This window comes from Megascapheus bottae, chromosome 5, assembly GCF_031878675.1.
Source record: "Megascapheus bottae isolate mThoBot1 chromosome 5, mThoBot2.hap1, whole genome shotgun sequence".
In the NCBI taxonomy this organism is placed as follows: domain Eukaryota; kingdom Metazoa; phylum Chordata; class Mammalia; order Rodentia; family Geomyidae; genus Megascapheus; species Megascapheus bottae.
The window spans coordinates 61,322,161-61,336,268 of record NC_143513.1 but is presented as its reverse complement, the minus strand read 5'-3'; the positions used below and the strand labels follow the sequence as shown (position 1 = coordinate 61,336,268).

Genomic DNA, 14,108 nt, shown 5'->3' with positions numbered 1-14,108 from the left:
GATTCCTAAGTACCAGAGTTACCAGAGTACAAGTTACCAGATTCTGGCAACTTTTAAAGGAAAATTTCATTTGTGTTGAATAATTATTTCCATGTCATTAAATTAATTCTTTTTTTAGTATTTGCTAGTCTTGGGACTTAAACACTGGACCTGAGTCATGTTCTTGAACTTCTTTTGCTCAAGGTGAGCACTGTACCATTTATACTACAGTGCAACTTCTGGCTTTTATTTTCTTTTGTATTTATTGGTGATAAGAGTGTCATGGAGTTTTCTCTCAGCCTGGCTTCAAATCTTGATCCTCATATCTCAGCCTCCTGAATAGCTAGAATTACATGTATGAGCTACTGGTGCTCAGCTTAACACAGTTTTGTGAAGATTAAAATAAGGTTATATTTAACTCAGAGGTGTCTTTGCTTATCTTTTGCTGATGACATGATCCTATACCTGAGTGACTCAACAAACTCCACTAGAAACTTTTAGAACTAATAAACCACTTTAACAAAGTGGCAAGATGCAAAATCAACATGCAAAAATCAGTAGCCTAGGTACACCTAGTCATATAGGATGACACTAAATGAAAGGATCTCTAGGATATGGAAACAAAAGTTACCTTGTGTGATTGCTGTTCTTAATGTACTATGTTATTTATTTTCTCTTTTGTTTTCTTTTGGTTAATCTTATATTATTACTGTATCTGACTTTGTTACCTGATATATTGTGTATAAGTTTATTTGTGTACTTGAAATAGGAAAGGGAAGGAGAAAAAAATGATTCAGATGGAGTTGGGGGAAGGAAACGGAGGACAAAAACCATGAGAAGGGGTATCAATGTGTGAGAATAATGCACCTACTACCTGGCAAATATATCTGTAACCCCTCTATACATTATCCAGACAATAAAAAATTTAAAAATTAAATTAACCCTACAGTTAAATAATAAATGAAATATAAGTCTCATAACCAAAGTAAATACATTAAAATTAAAATTGAGAAGACTAAGGATAATTTTTTGAAATATTATAATTGTGTGAAGTTGATGATAAAGATCAAATAAAGTATCATTAATTTGACATCGATCTTTTTAAATTACATTTTGCTCTCATATGTTCATTCTTATGTCATTTCTATATTTAGAATCATTTTTCTCCTTGCAAACTTGAAAATATGAAAATTTTGGAATATACAATACAAACCATACATCTGGAGTTTAAAACAACACAAGGTCTTAAAACCAATCTAGTGTCTTCTTTTCATTGTTGTTCTGTGGTTATTCTCATCTTTACCAAGAAGTGGAAATTTTCTCTGTTTGCTTCCTCTGGTGTTGAGGAGAACATTATAGCAGAATTCATACATGGGTGTGAAAGAAAAGTACTGCTATCACAAATTCTTCCTGTTACTACTAGCCTTGGGTCAAGAATAAATGAGGAAATGAAAAAGGCAGCACCTATACCAAGTGCTTATGAAAAAAAAACAGGAAGAAGAGAAAAGTTAGTTTGTATTTCCTAGAAAGCTGTGAAGAAAAGGACTACGGTTTACCTGATATATGACATGAAGAAAAAACTTTTAGAGGAAAGAGTGGGATAGAAAAGCAATATCTGGCTTAATTATGGTTCTCATTTCTTAACAAGGTATAGAATTTTTATTTAAAATAATACTTGTATTAATTAGTCAAAGAAAAACAAACTGAAAAATAGTATCATAGCAGATGTGTGTTTGCTTTTCATTTCTTTAATTAAAAAAATAATGACATGTCAAAAGTATAGCAATAGAAAAATGCTATTGTTTTCCACGAATTGCAGCTAGGTAGAAGTTGGTAGACAGAACATCTCAGAAGATTTTTCAGATACTAACACTGGTCTGTGTAAGGCAAATATTTTAGGTACATACCATCCAAACCCATGGAATACACAGTAGTTAGATTGAATCCTGATGCAAAGCACTAACGTTGGGTGACATTGTTTTATCAGTGCTGGTGATCAAGTAAAGAGTATACAGCTCTCTTGAGGGCAGGTGGTTTTGGATAATGCAGAGCTGACAAATGTGTTAGACCGGAGTTAGCCAAGAATTGCTGCATTTTTCTCTCAGGTTTCTGAGAAACTAAAATTGCAATGAAAATCCTTGACAAAAGAAAATTCCACTGTGCATATCCAGGCTATTTACAGACCAGATGGATAGAAGCATTAAAAACTGTACTGGCTACAGATGTATAAGATTCAACATTAGGAAGACTTCAGACTCTAAAGCATAAATGCCTTCCCTGTAGGCCTTCCTGACTCCTCCAATGAAAGCACAGGAAGCATGATGAGGGACTGAGAGTTATGTGACCCATTTATGAACAGCATCAGTAACAATGGAAAATCTCTGCCTTTGTGTTTTTATTGAATGAAAGCATCACAACATGTCACTGGGGTTTAAAGACAAAACTGAGAGACTACAATATATGTCATTTGAACTGAAATGGGAAGAATATTCATGCAGGAATGAATAATTTTGACTGTTGACGAATATAATTTGGATATGAAAGAAAGTTTAATTTATCTTACAGGAAACAAAATATATTGCTAGTGGGTTGATCTAATACATTCAAGAAAACTAAGTCAGAATAGCACTGGATGGTCTCTTCCTAATTCATTCTCTGACTCGAACATCACCGTATTTGATCAAGATTGCACAAAATCAGGGCAGTTTTGAGACAGACATACTAACCCATTCTTTCTACCTCAGGAAAGTGACCACACATGGTCTATTGGAGGATGTATTTGTCATTGAGACGATAGACTCCTAAATGTTCCCGAGATTATAATGTGGGAGGACAGGAATAAACAAGTGTGATAAGTGTGACATGTTCTTTCCTAAAAAATTTCCCATTTTCCTGACCCAAGTTAACAAATATCTTATTCCATCCATAAATGTCCTCAGCATAGGTGAGATACTCACATTTTTGCCTAAACAGGAATAGAAAAAAATCTTTAAAACTAAAAAAAATGAAGCTGACTAACAGGAACATTCAGTAATTGGGAATATCAGATATTAGTAATCCCTTAGCCAAGACCTACAAATCTAAAAAAAAAATCCACCAAAATTATGTATGTGTGTTCAAATATGTGTGTATATGTGTGGCTATCTAGTTGTGTATGTGTGTGTGAGTGTGTGTTGTAGTGGTACAAGGACTGAGGGAAATGAGAAGAAAAAAAAAAGAAATATGGCTTTTGAATTCCATAATGGCTTCATTCTTCTCATTTTCTTGCTTAGGTGCTGAAAATCTTTTGAAAAGAAAGTCTTGAGGTAGCTAAATTGAGGGATACGTAAAACAAGTGATTTATGAGATTTTTATGTGTGCATGATTTTATCATCTGTCTAGTTCATCTTTTTATCATTTCATTTTATTGTACAGGAATGTACAGAGGGCATAAAGTTATGTAAGTAAGGTATTGAGTACAGTTCTTGTTGAACGGTGTTACCCTCTCCCTTGTTTTCTCCCACTTCCCCTCACCCTCACTCTTCTGCTCCCTAAGTTGTAAAATTTATTTCAAAAATAGTGTCTTGAGTGTATCACTGTTATATTTGTTCACCCTTTTTATTTTGTCTCACCTTTTTGTGATTCTCTCCCTTCCCCCCCGAAAAGTATATAAAAGATACTGGATACCAAAATCTAAACAGTGATAACAGAGGATAAACCAAAAGGGGGGAAACAAAAGAAATAAGCAATAATTTCACACATTGGGTTAAAAAAAAAACAAAACATTTTGCAAACCTCTTGCTTCCTTATCTAGGAGTTTATTTCAATCAGAATCGTTTAATATGGTGAAATGTAGATCGTTATTAGTTCATAGAAGACATGAAAATCAAAATAGCCTTGAGATTACACCTCATCCAAGTTAGAATAAAGTCATTTATGAAAAAAACTAATAATTACCGATGTTGGCAGGAATATGGCCAAAGGGGATGCTACTACACTGTTAATGGAAATGCATACCTGTTCAACCACTCTAGAAAGAAGTGTGGCAGTTCCTCAAAAGACTAAACATAGTGCTTCCTTATGTCCCAGAAATTGCACTCCTAGGCATTTACCAAATGTCCATAAACAAGGCCATACTAAACCTACCAGCACAACTAGGTTCATTGCAATATGATTTACCATGGCGAATATGTGGAAGCAACACAGGTGCTCCTCAGTAGATGAATGGATCAAGAAGATGTGATATATATATATATATATATGTATATATATATATATGGAATTCCATGTTGCCATCAGAAAGAATCACATTTCCCCAATCATAAGGAAATGGGAAGTATTGGAAAAAAATCATGCTAAGTGATGTAAGCCAGACCCAAAGAAACAGAGATTCTAAGGTTTATCTCATTTGTAATAACTAGTTTAAGTGCTAAATCTTTCCGGTTTCTGATCCTTTATATACTTTAGACACTGTCAGTTCATTTCCTTCTACATATTTTTACACAACCACTGAAACAAATGCACACTTCCTCTAACCAATTTGCAAATATATATTCCATCAATTTTCCAAAATTTAGATGTTGAAAACAGTGGAAGTCCATTATACCTACGCCAAATCAGCTTTTTAGGTGATTCTTCCTAAAATTTACAGAGTATATAGCAGCTTCTCTCATAGTTTTAATTCATTTTGATAACAGGGCCTACTCCTTACTATCCTCCCTAAGATGGCCTTCTCTGAATATCCTTGTGAAAATAGCTACTTGTTAACAAATTGTTAATAACAGCACTTAAATCATATGTACTTTAAAATATGTCTAATCTTTCAATCTTCAATGTAATTACAGCCATTGGTCCCACTGATACATCTGGGTTAATATATGCTCTATGAGATAAAATGCACTGCAGAGGCCAAAGATTTACTATAATAATCATCTTCTTAATAAAATGTTTTATATTAGTTACATATGATTTTTGACATACTGGCAAAATCTAATAAGAGCCTTCCTTGACATATATAATTTGTAGTCATTTTGTGGTATTATATAATTAAGTACATTTGGAAGAAATCTATGGTAAACCTTCCTACTTAATTTTGGCCAATAAATCAGGTGAATAAATATCTAGCTTACCAACAGAGTGAATTCTTTAATATGTTTGTATATCTGTGCCTATAGAAGAGTATCTGTATCATAGTTCTGCAGAGTCCAAGAAACTATTCGAAAAAAAAGTGGCCTCACAAATTCTGCAATGAGTAGTCAGTTATTGAGGGCGGTACAAATAATACATAATGCATTTGTGTCAGGAATTCTTGTTTCAGTGGTTCTCAGACACCTTAAAATCTCCCCAGTAAGCTAAACACAAATCATGCGAGAAATTGACTACATAGAATTTTCCGTTGAGAGAAGTGGATGCTGTCTTTTATGAAAACCATGTTTGGACTTTGTAATTGTAGAAATTCCCTCAGAGATTCACCCCAGGGCTTAAAAAATACTAATATCTTGAGGAACATGTAAGTGATCCACAAAAAGCATGAAATGAAGTAGCAGAGAATCACATATCTATTTTTAATTTGTTTTTATTTTTGACAAATTAAAGTCTACTTAAAAATCTCTTAACATTTTGTATAATATTTCATAGATTTATCAATTAAAGTTCTTCATATTAGTATACTATATATTATTTGTGTGGAGGAGGGTGAGCTTGAACCCAGGGTGTAGAAGTGATTCCTGAGCTTTTTTTTTAGCTCAAGATTATTTCTCTGTCACATGAGTTTTCTTAATTTTATAGTATATACAATGAATTATTGGCCATATTATCCACACCCTCACCTTTATTTATCTACCCTATCTCCTTTCCCCCCCCTCTTGCTGGTACCCATTTCCTGGAGCTTATTTTGTTAGGCTTTGACTTTGTCTTTCTAAGGAATTACATCATTTAAGATCTTCACATAATGGTCTAGCATACTTTGGTTAATATATTTGTAACTTCCATTTTACCCAACTTGTTTAATGACATATTTAGAAACCATAATGGAAGGAGCCATTATAACTATTGTTTCTCTATATCTGACTTATGTTACTTGTTTTCAAGTTTTTTTCATATCCTTACTAAAGCTACAATACCACTTTTTCTGATGTATAAGTCCAATTCTATTATGTATGTATGACACAAGTCAATAAAGAAAATGAAGACGTTGAGTTTTTTAAAAGAGAGTATCTTAGTGAAAGTAATTGGGATGCCTCAAAATTAAAGAATATTTTTTCAAACAAACATGAAGTGAACAAGTATAACTTATTGTTCACAATATCAAGGGGTTTGCCTGGCTTGGTAGCTCACTCCTGTAATCCTAACTACTCAGGAGGCTGAGATCTAAGGATCCCGATTCAAAGCCAGCCCAGCATTAAAGTTTGTGAGACTCTTATCTTCAGTCAACCGTAAGCAAAGGGAAAGTGGCACAGTGGTTCAAGGGGTAGGGCAGTAGCCTTGAGTTGAAGAGCTCAGAGGACACTGCCCAGAGATCAAGACCCACGACTGGGAAAAAAAAAAAGAATCAAAGGGTGCAGTTGTAGTAATTACACATGAAGTGTGTCACAACTGTAATATATTTCAGAGAAGGTCTTGCAACTGACAACACATTGCAATGAATAAAATACTTGTAATGCAAATATGACACATCTAAGTACTTCATGTCTGTTAAGTGTATGGTTATTATAATTGTCATTTGTGGGACAAAGGCTGAACAAATACATCAGTGATATTCACTAGAAAATGAACTATAAAACATGGTGGGGAGGTGATGTCAGGATGAAAAAACTGAGAAAGAATGAGGGAAGAGGTATTATTTTTTTCAGAAAGAAATGTATTCATTACCTGACTTATATAACTGTAACACCTCTGTACATTGTCTTTATAATAACAATGAAAATATATTCAAAATTAAACCATTTGCTATGTAATATCTGGAATGTATTATGTAACTATATCAAAATATGTTCAACTCTAAGTCCTTAAATTTTTTTCTCATTAACCTTTTATTTTTAATTTAGTTTTACAATAAGGAAACAAAAAAGAAGTTGATCATTAAAAAATACAAGAGCTGTCAATTTAGGATTCAAAATAAGGTTCTTATTAAACAAAACATTAGTACTATATCCTCTAATTACATCTTTACTTTTATATACAAGACCTGTGTGTAAAATGCTTTTCAAACTACAAAATAAAACTTTGGAATAAGATGCAAGTTATCCCTAGGAGTTAGTTAACCTTGACTTTTGTAATGTTTTTAGTCTTAATTTGCATTTCACTCATTTGTAGACTCAGAAAAAGCCACCATTTTCTGATACCAAGTTGATATCTAATTTTCAAAAAGAAGCTCTAATCCACAGATCTAAACTTTATTTTTTGACGTAATTCAGTTTCTTGCTTCATTTTTTTTCTAAGCAAGTAGAGGATAGTTACTTTTTCAACAATAATTAGTAGATCCTTTTAGGCAGACATATTGTAATCAAGATAGGATTTAAATTTCTTTCTTTAAATCACCAAGTTACCATGAAAGAAAAAGAGTTTAGGTAAAGCAAATTGTGTTTTCATACTTTTTCTTCAAAGCTCTACCTTGTACATAAGAATTGGATTCTTTCTCTTTTAACACTCTGAACAGGATGCTAACGGCAACATCGTACATAGCTCGAATGTGCAAACCATTTGCTAGAAAAACTTTAAACCAAAGAAATCAGTAAAGTACAAAGAACAGCAAAATGAGCAGGAGCTTAGGAAGGTATAGAGGAAAAACAATTTTCCAAATACAGTTTTCAAGGATCTTGCTTTTGGTCGAATGATGAAGCAGGGTGGGATAGATAGACTTAAATTTCCATTATTTAGACATGCCTTACAACATGGAAGCATATAATCCATTCTCTTGAAAATCTGTCCAGTACTCTTGTGAAGTAGGTACATACATATATTATACCCCAAAGGAAAAACTGAGGCACTAAGAGGTTAAGAGTCCAATCTGTGTGGTTCACCAGTTGCAGAAAAGTGATTTTTTTATGTGTCCTTTATAACCTTGGTAAAAACAGTATAAATAAGTTTTCATTGTATATTTCAAAGCACTCTATGAAGCAGAAACTAGATATCCTCACAGAAAAAAATGATTACAAAGGAAGAAATGTATATGATTAAATTAAAATCTTATTAATCATGTGCAAGCCTGGAATATACTTTTAAATCTACACTAGGATTTAAATATTTTTTCATTCTTCATAATTTACATCAGCAGGTTACGTATGTTTGGGGAATTATTTGCAAAAATTAATCTATGGTAAAGGACTCTGATTTTTAGTTATGTTGTCTAAACACCACTCTGAGTTATGAGTGTCCAAGAAGATTACATCCAGCCCAGAAAGGAGCCTAGAAGATTCTTCTTTTGGCAGTTTCCTACTACTTGGCATAGCCATCCATCAATAATATCAATCAATTCAACCTTATTTGAAATTCATACTTAGTTTGCATTCTTTCTCATTTTTAGTTCAGAAAATTAAAGATTGCTGTCCTTAATGTACTATGTTGTCTCTCATCTCCTTTGCTGTCCCTTGGTTATCTCATATTGGTATAGTATCTCACTTTGTTATCTGATATATTGAACTTATTTGTATTTGGATATTTGAAATTTGATAGGGAAGGGGGGAAAACCAAGATGGGTGGGGGGTGTGGGGGGGGAGGGAAACGGGTACCAAGACATGTGAAAGAGTATCAATGTATGTGAATTAATGTACCTTCAGTCTGGCAAATATCATGTAACCCTTTTACTAATTACAATAAAAAAATATTCTTTTATATATCTGATCTTATAATCACAACTGTGTCTTGGGAAAGCAGCTTATATTTTTATATAGGACATAATCAGGTAAACATTACCAATAATTTATAACTTAATGTCTTTCAAGTTCAAGAGTAGGGTAAATCCTCGTATGTTTCTTAGATAACCTAATTGGGACTGATTATTCAAGTATCAGCGATATGAGTCCTTAAAATGTTATTATTGTGTAGTGAAAAAAAATATATATGTATATATGTACACAAACCAAATTACTGGACAACAACAACAAAAGAAATGTAATTATCTCAAAATAAGATTTTCTTGTGAATTCCACATCCATTTCATTCTTAAGTCATCCAGGCCCAGCAGTCTTGTTGGGTAAAATTATTTCTTCAGTTTTCTTCTCCTTCTTTGATAATATAAATGCACCAACCACTGGGCAATGAAAGGCCATATAATAGCAAAAGTTAATGCACCAGGAGACATCTCAAAGGGCCACCATGATGGTCGCTTTGAGGAGGACTGGTTACTAGTCTGCAGTGCTGCCGATTTTGACTGAGAAGCAGTAAGAGTTTCCAGTTTATGAAGTCTCTGAAGGACATTCTGCATATGTTCCTGCAATCTCATGAGCACAAGAGCAATCTGCTCATTGAGGCTGCCTCTTGACCCTCTGAACCCCAGAGCTCTCCATCACCTCTGCTTCCCATCTGCCGGCCCTTGGACCCTTCACTCAAGTGTGGAGTTCTATGTCCTCTTCCTCTTCTGACAGAGAACTCCTCAGTCTCACCAGCTCGCTTTTCACGGTGTGGTGTTCCACCGTTATTTCTGCCATCTTCTCCTCCACGCTTTACTTCACCTTTTCCTTCAACTGCTTCCATCTGCACATTCCCCATGGTGCCATTTCCAGGAAGTCCTTGACTGTCTTCAGGAACACCGCAGTTTCCCAAGTGCTGATAGGGATGAGCAGCCAAGTCATATTGGAAGGGTCCATTATTTGATGTCAAGCTGTCAAAAGACTCTTCTTGTCCAAACTGTTCCATAGAATCACAGTAAACTTCACTGTCTGAATCACTTCTCAAATGCTGAATTCCTGAAATATCTTCAACAGGATCATCATTTATATCTTCATGAACACAGAAGGCAACGTTTGCAGTTATCTCCAAGTTCTGCTGTATAGGTTTTCCTTCTTCAGCATTTCTGTCTTTCAGGGAAGAAGCAGGATGAACGTCATGCTGCATGCTCTGAACAAAGCTATCTTTGTCATAGCCATTAGTGACAATAAGTTCCAAATTCTTATCTGTTGGTTTCTTTATTTTCTTATCATTCTCAATTTGTTTTACTCCCTTTGCTTCTTCTTCAGCCTCATCTTCCTCGGACTCGGCTCCACTGTCACTGCTTTCTGCTTTGCCGTGAACAGTTTTGGCATTTGGAGTAGAGTTAGAACATTACCAAGATCTTTTTCATTTCTTCAACATATGCAATCACTGCCTCTTCTTTAGTCATATCACCCAATGAATTCCAAGCATCCCATTTATATCTTCCAATAGGATCCCAGAATCCAGGCCTTGAAAGTTTACAGGGTCCTTCAGTTGCTTGTTTATAGAAACTATAAAACTTGAGCATCATTTCATTTGTTGGCTGGAATGATCCATTTTTCGGCAAACTCTGGATCACCTTACCGAAGCCTCGACCCTGGTTTCGTGCACCGATCCTGTGTCCGCCATCGCCAGCTGCCAGCGTAGGCCCCGATCTCCAGGTGTGATGGCGGGAATCAGGCAGCAGCAGCACAGCTTTCCCTGGAGCCCGCATGAAACGCGAGAAAGAGCATCTCTAGTAGCCATGAGGAGAAGCTCTCCCCGCCCGGGGATACCTGCTGAGCGGCCACACCCTCCATGCCGCAGCCTAGGGTCCCCGGGCGTCGCCCCGCAACTGCCCGGGAGTCCCCCGAGGTCCCACCGGTGCCCATGGCCTCCAGGGTGTGGCAGACCCCGCCCGCACGGTGGCAGCAGGAGAACCGGGAAGAGGGAGGGAGGAAGGGAGGGAGCGGAGAGCAGATGGCCGTCCTAGGGGCCCGGGACCCATCTGCACCGGGGCCCCCAGTGCTTGGGTGGAGAAAACCACCAGCACAAACTGTGGCGCCCCCGGGCACTTACAGAGCACACCCAGGCTTGAGGGGGACCCGGAGGGGTACCAAAGGCGGTGGGACTGGAATCCCGCGGCCCGGAAACCTCGAAGCCGCCAGGTTAAAAACGTCATTCACGTCAACTCCACATGGATCAAGAGGGTGACTAATACAAAACTAGATCTGGATCCTAAGTCACTCCTTGTCTCAGAGCCGGGATACCGGCCTTTACCTTGGTACTTGCGGGACAAGGCCCGTCCGGTTAAGTCCTTAATTTTAAGATGCATTTCATTATACAAATATTTTGTCTCTGTAGTCTATAATTTATAGTAACATAACCAACCAATTTGATAGGAAATTATTGACATTCTCTTAGGAACAGAATGTTATGTAAAACCGTGGTAAATTTGTTGTACAATGTCAAGGGAAGTGATTAGACAATAGTATCTAAGTTTTGTGAATTTTAAGTCTGCTGGAAAAATTACTTTTTCTATGTGGTTATCATTCATAGAAAGATCAAGAATTATCATTTATACATCAAGAATCAAACCTATGAATAATTTTATCACAAAGGTAAAAGATCAACATAATAACAAAATGTTAAAAGTAATTTTCTTGTCATATTAAAAGGGTTATAAAATCTCCTTCTCCTATGAACAATGTTAGCCTGTTGTTATAGAAAAATCTTTTGGATATACCATGGCTCATGAAGAGAAAACCAAGATACAGTATTAACAAGGAACTTCAAATCTAATAAAGGAATATAAGTCACATAATGTTAACAAAATATTGTGAATATTATTTTGAAAAACTGCTGCAACAGATCCCTAAAACCTCACTTAGAATTGTCTTTAAACATCACAATGTAAAAAACTTAGTAATGACTCAATGGTTTAGAAGAAGGTGAACATACTGGTTGAAGTAGAAAATATAACTAAATCAAGAAAGTGGAAGAATAATGGAACATATGCCTAGATAAGTGAATCACCAAACTGAACACAGTAGCTGATTTTATCTGTTCTAAAACTATGATTTTATTACTAAAATCAAATTTTCTTCCTCCAGAGGCCAACATGCAACTAAAATGAGTCAAATTATGTTAAACAAAATTTTTTTCCAATTGAAAAAGGATCCTTTGAAAGTTTTCATTTGTACTAAGAAGTTATTATAATCAAGTGGAGGTTTCAAAGTCTGAGTAATCATTAAAGATACCACAGATGTAATTTCTTTAGGATTTCCCAATTCAACTATGAGATTTCAATGACCAACCAAATCAAATTATTTTGTTTTGAGTTGAGATTTATCTCAATTAAAAACATCATTTATACTCCAGTTTTATTACCTCCATCTCTAGAGACAAATTAGGAGATCTTCACATACAATTAACTAACTATGAATTAATATGTAAGACTGGAGTATGAACTTATAATTGGACATCTTCAAGTTTTCAATCAAAAACAAGGAATTAGGGGCCAGGAGTTTGCCCTAGTATTAAAGTGATTGCCTAGCAAGAATGAAGACCTGGGTTCGATTCCTTGGTACCACATACATAGAAAAAGCTGGAAGTGGTGCTGAGGCTCAAGTGGTAGAGCTCTAGCTTGAGAAAGTCCAAGCAGAGTGCTCAGGCCCTGAGTTCAAGCCTCTGGACTGGCATAACAATAACAACAAGAAATTGGTTTCCATATTGAATATTCTCTGTATCAGATATACTGCTACGTCCTCAGATAAATGAAATATACACATCATCTGGGAAGATACAGGCTTAGATATTAGGCGACAAGCTTTACACAGCTATTTACAGCAAACCATGATGATAATACTCTAAAAGCAACAGGACTTCAAAATCATTGGGGATGTGATAATTGTGCATTTAGGATTCCAGAAGCAAAGGCAGCTATGGAATATTCTCTAATCCACAAGGTTTTGAGTTATCTAATGTCCTTAGTTATCATTGAAGCCAATATACAATACAATTATCTGACTATTAATCCATGCAATTTTAGCATTAATTTTGCTCCCATTTTCAAATGGGCAGAACAAGAAACTCAAGAAAAATGTCAAATCAAGGAATAGCATCTCCCACCCAACATAAACAGGCAATGGAGCAGTCAGTGGCAAATCTAGAGGAGAGCCTTCCAAGTGCTATACAAATGCAATTGATAAACATCATTAATGAAAAATGTGAAAACATAAAGAAAGAGATAAGGGAGGAAGCCACAGCTAAATAAGAGGAAACCATAAACAAGGTAATATGTGAAAAAGGGGAAGCCATAAAGGAGGCCATAATAAAGGTTTTTCAAAGAAAAATGGACGAATTCATAGAATCTACAAACAAAAAGGTGACTGAACTCCAACAAATGTCCAAAGAGAATATAGCTGCTGAGCTAACCACTCAAATGGAAATCAAGGAGGCAAAGAAATCCATACATGATCTAAAACAAGAGATGCAAGGCATCAAAAATGACCAATTAGAAGCAAGGGAGAAAAAGAATAAAGTAGATAGCTTTGATAGCAGGTTAGACAATGCAGAAGAGAGAATTTCCATGGTTGAAGATAATTTAGTTGTTATAGAAAAAGAACAGAAAATGAGTCAATTCAAATATAGGAAATATGAGAAAATGCTACAGGAAGTCCAAGATACAATTAGGAAGCCTAATTTAAGGCTAATTGGTATTGAGGAGGGTCTAGAGAAAGGTCAATGGTACTGGAATGTAAAGGACCTTTTTGATGAAAACTTTAAAACGCTGAAAAAGGAAATTAAAGCAGAACTGAGGAAATGGAAAAACCTCCCATGCTCCTGGATTGGAAGAATCAACATCGTGAAAATGACAATCTTGCCAAGGGTTATCTACAAATTCAATGCAAATTCAATATCCCAATCTCATTCTTTAAAGAAATAGAAGAGGCAATCCAAAATTTCATATGGAATAATAAAAGACCCCGTATAGCAAAAACAGTTCTTAGCAGAAAGAACAGTGCTGGAGGAATTTCAATACCAAACTTTAGAGTCTATTACAGAGCTATAATTATCAAAACAGCTTGGTACTGGCACAAGAACAGGCCTGAAGACCAATGGAATAGAACTGAAGACCCAGATATTAAACCACAGACCCATGGCCACCCAATCTTCAACAAGGGAGCCAAAAAAATAGAATGAAAGAAAGATAGCCTCCTCAACAAGTGGTGCTGGCAGAACTGGGTAAGCACATGCAG

At 35.6% G+C, this 14,108-nt stretch overlaps 1 pseudogene; it reads right to left on the bottom strand.

Moving 5' to 3' along the window:
- Positions 1 to 9,127: 9,127 nt before the first annotated feature.
- LOC150063489 (acyl-CoA-binding domain-containing protein 5 pseudogene) lies at positions 9,128 to 10,601 on the bottom strand (annotated as a pseudogene).
- Between the last annotated feature and the right edge of the window lie 3,507 nt (positions 10,602 to 14,108).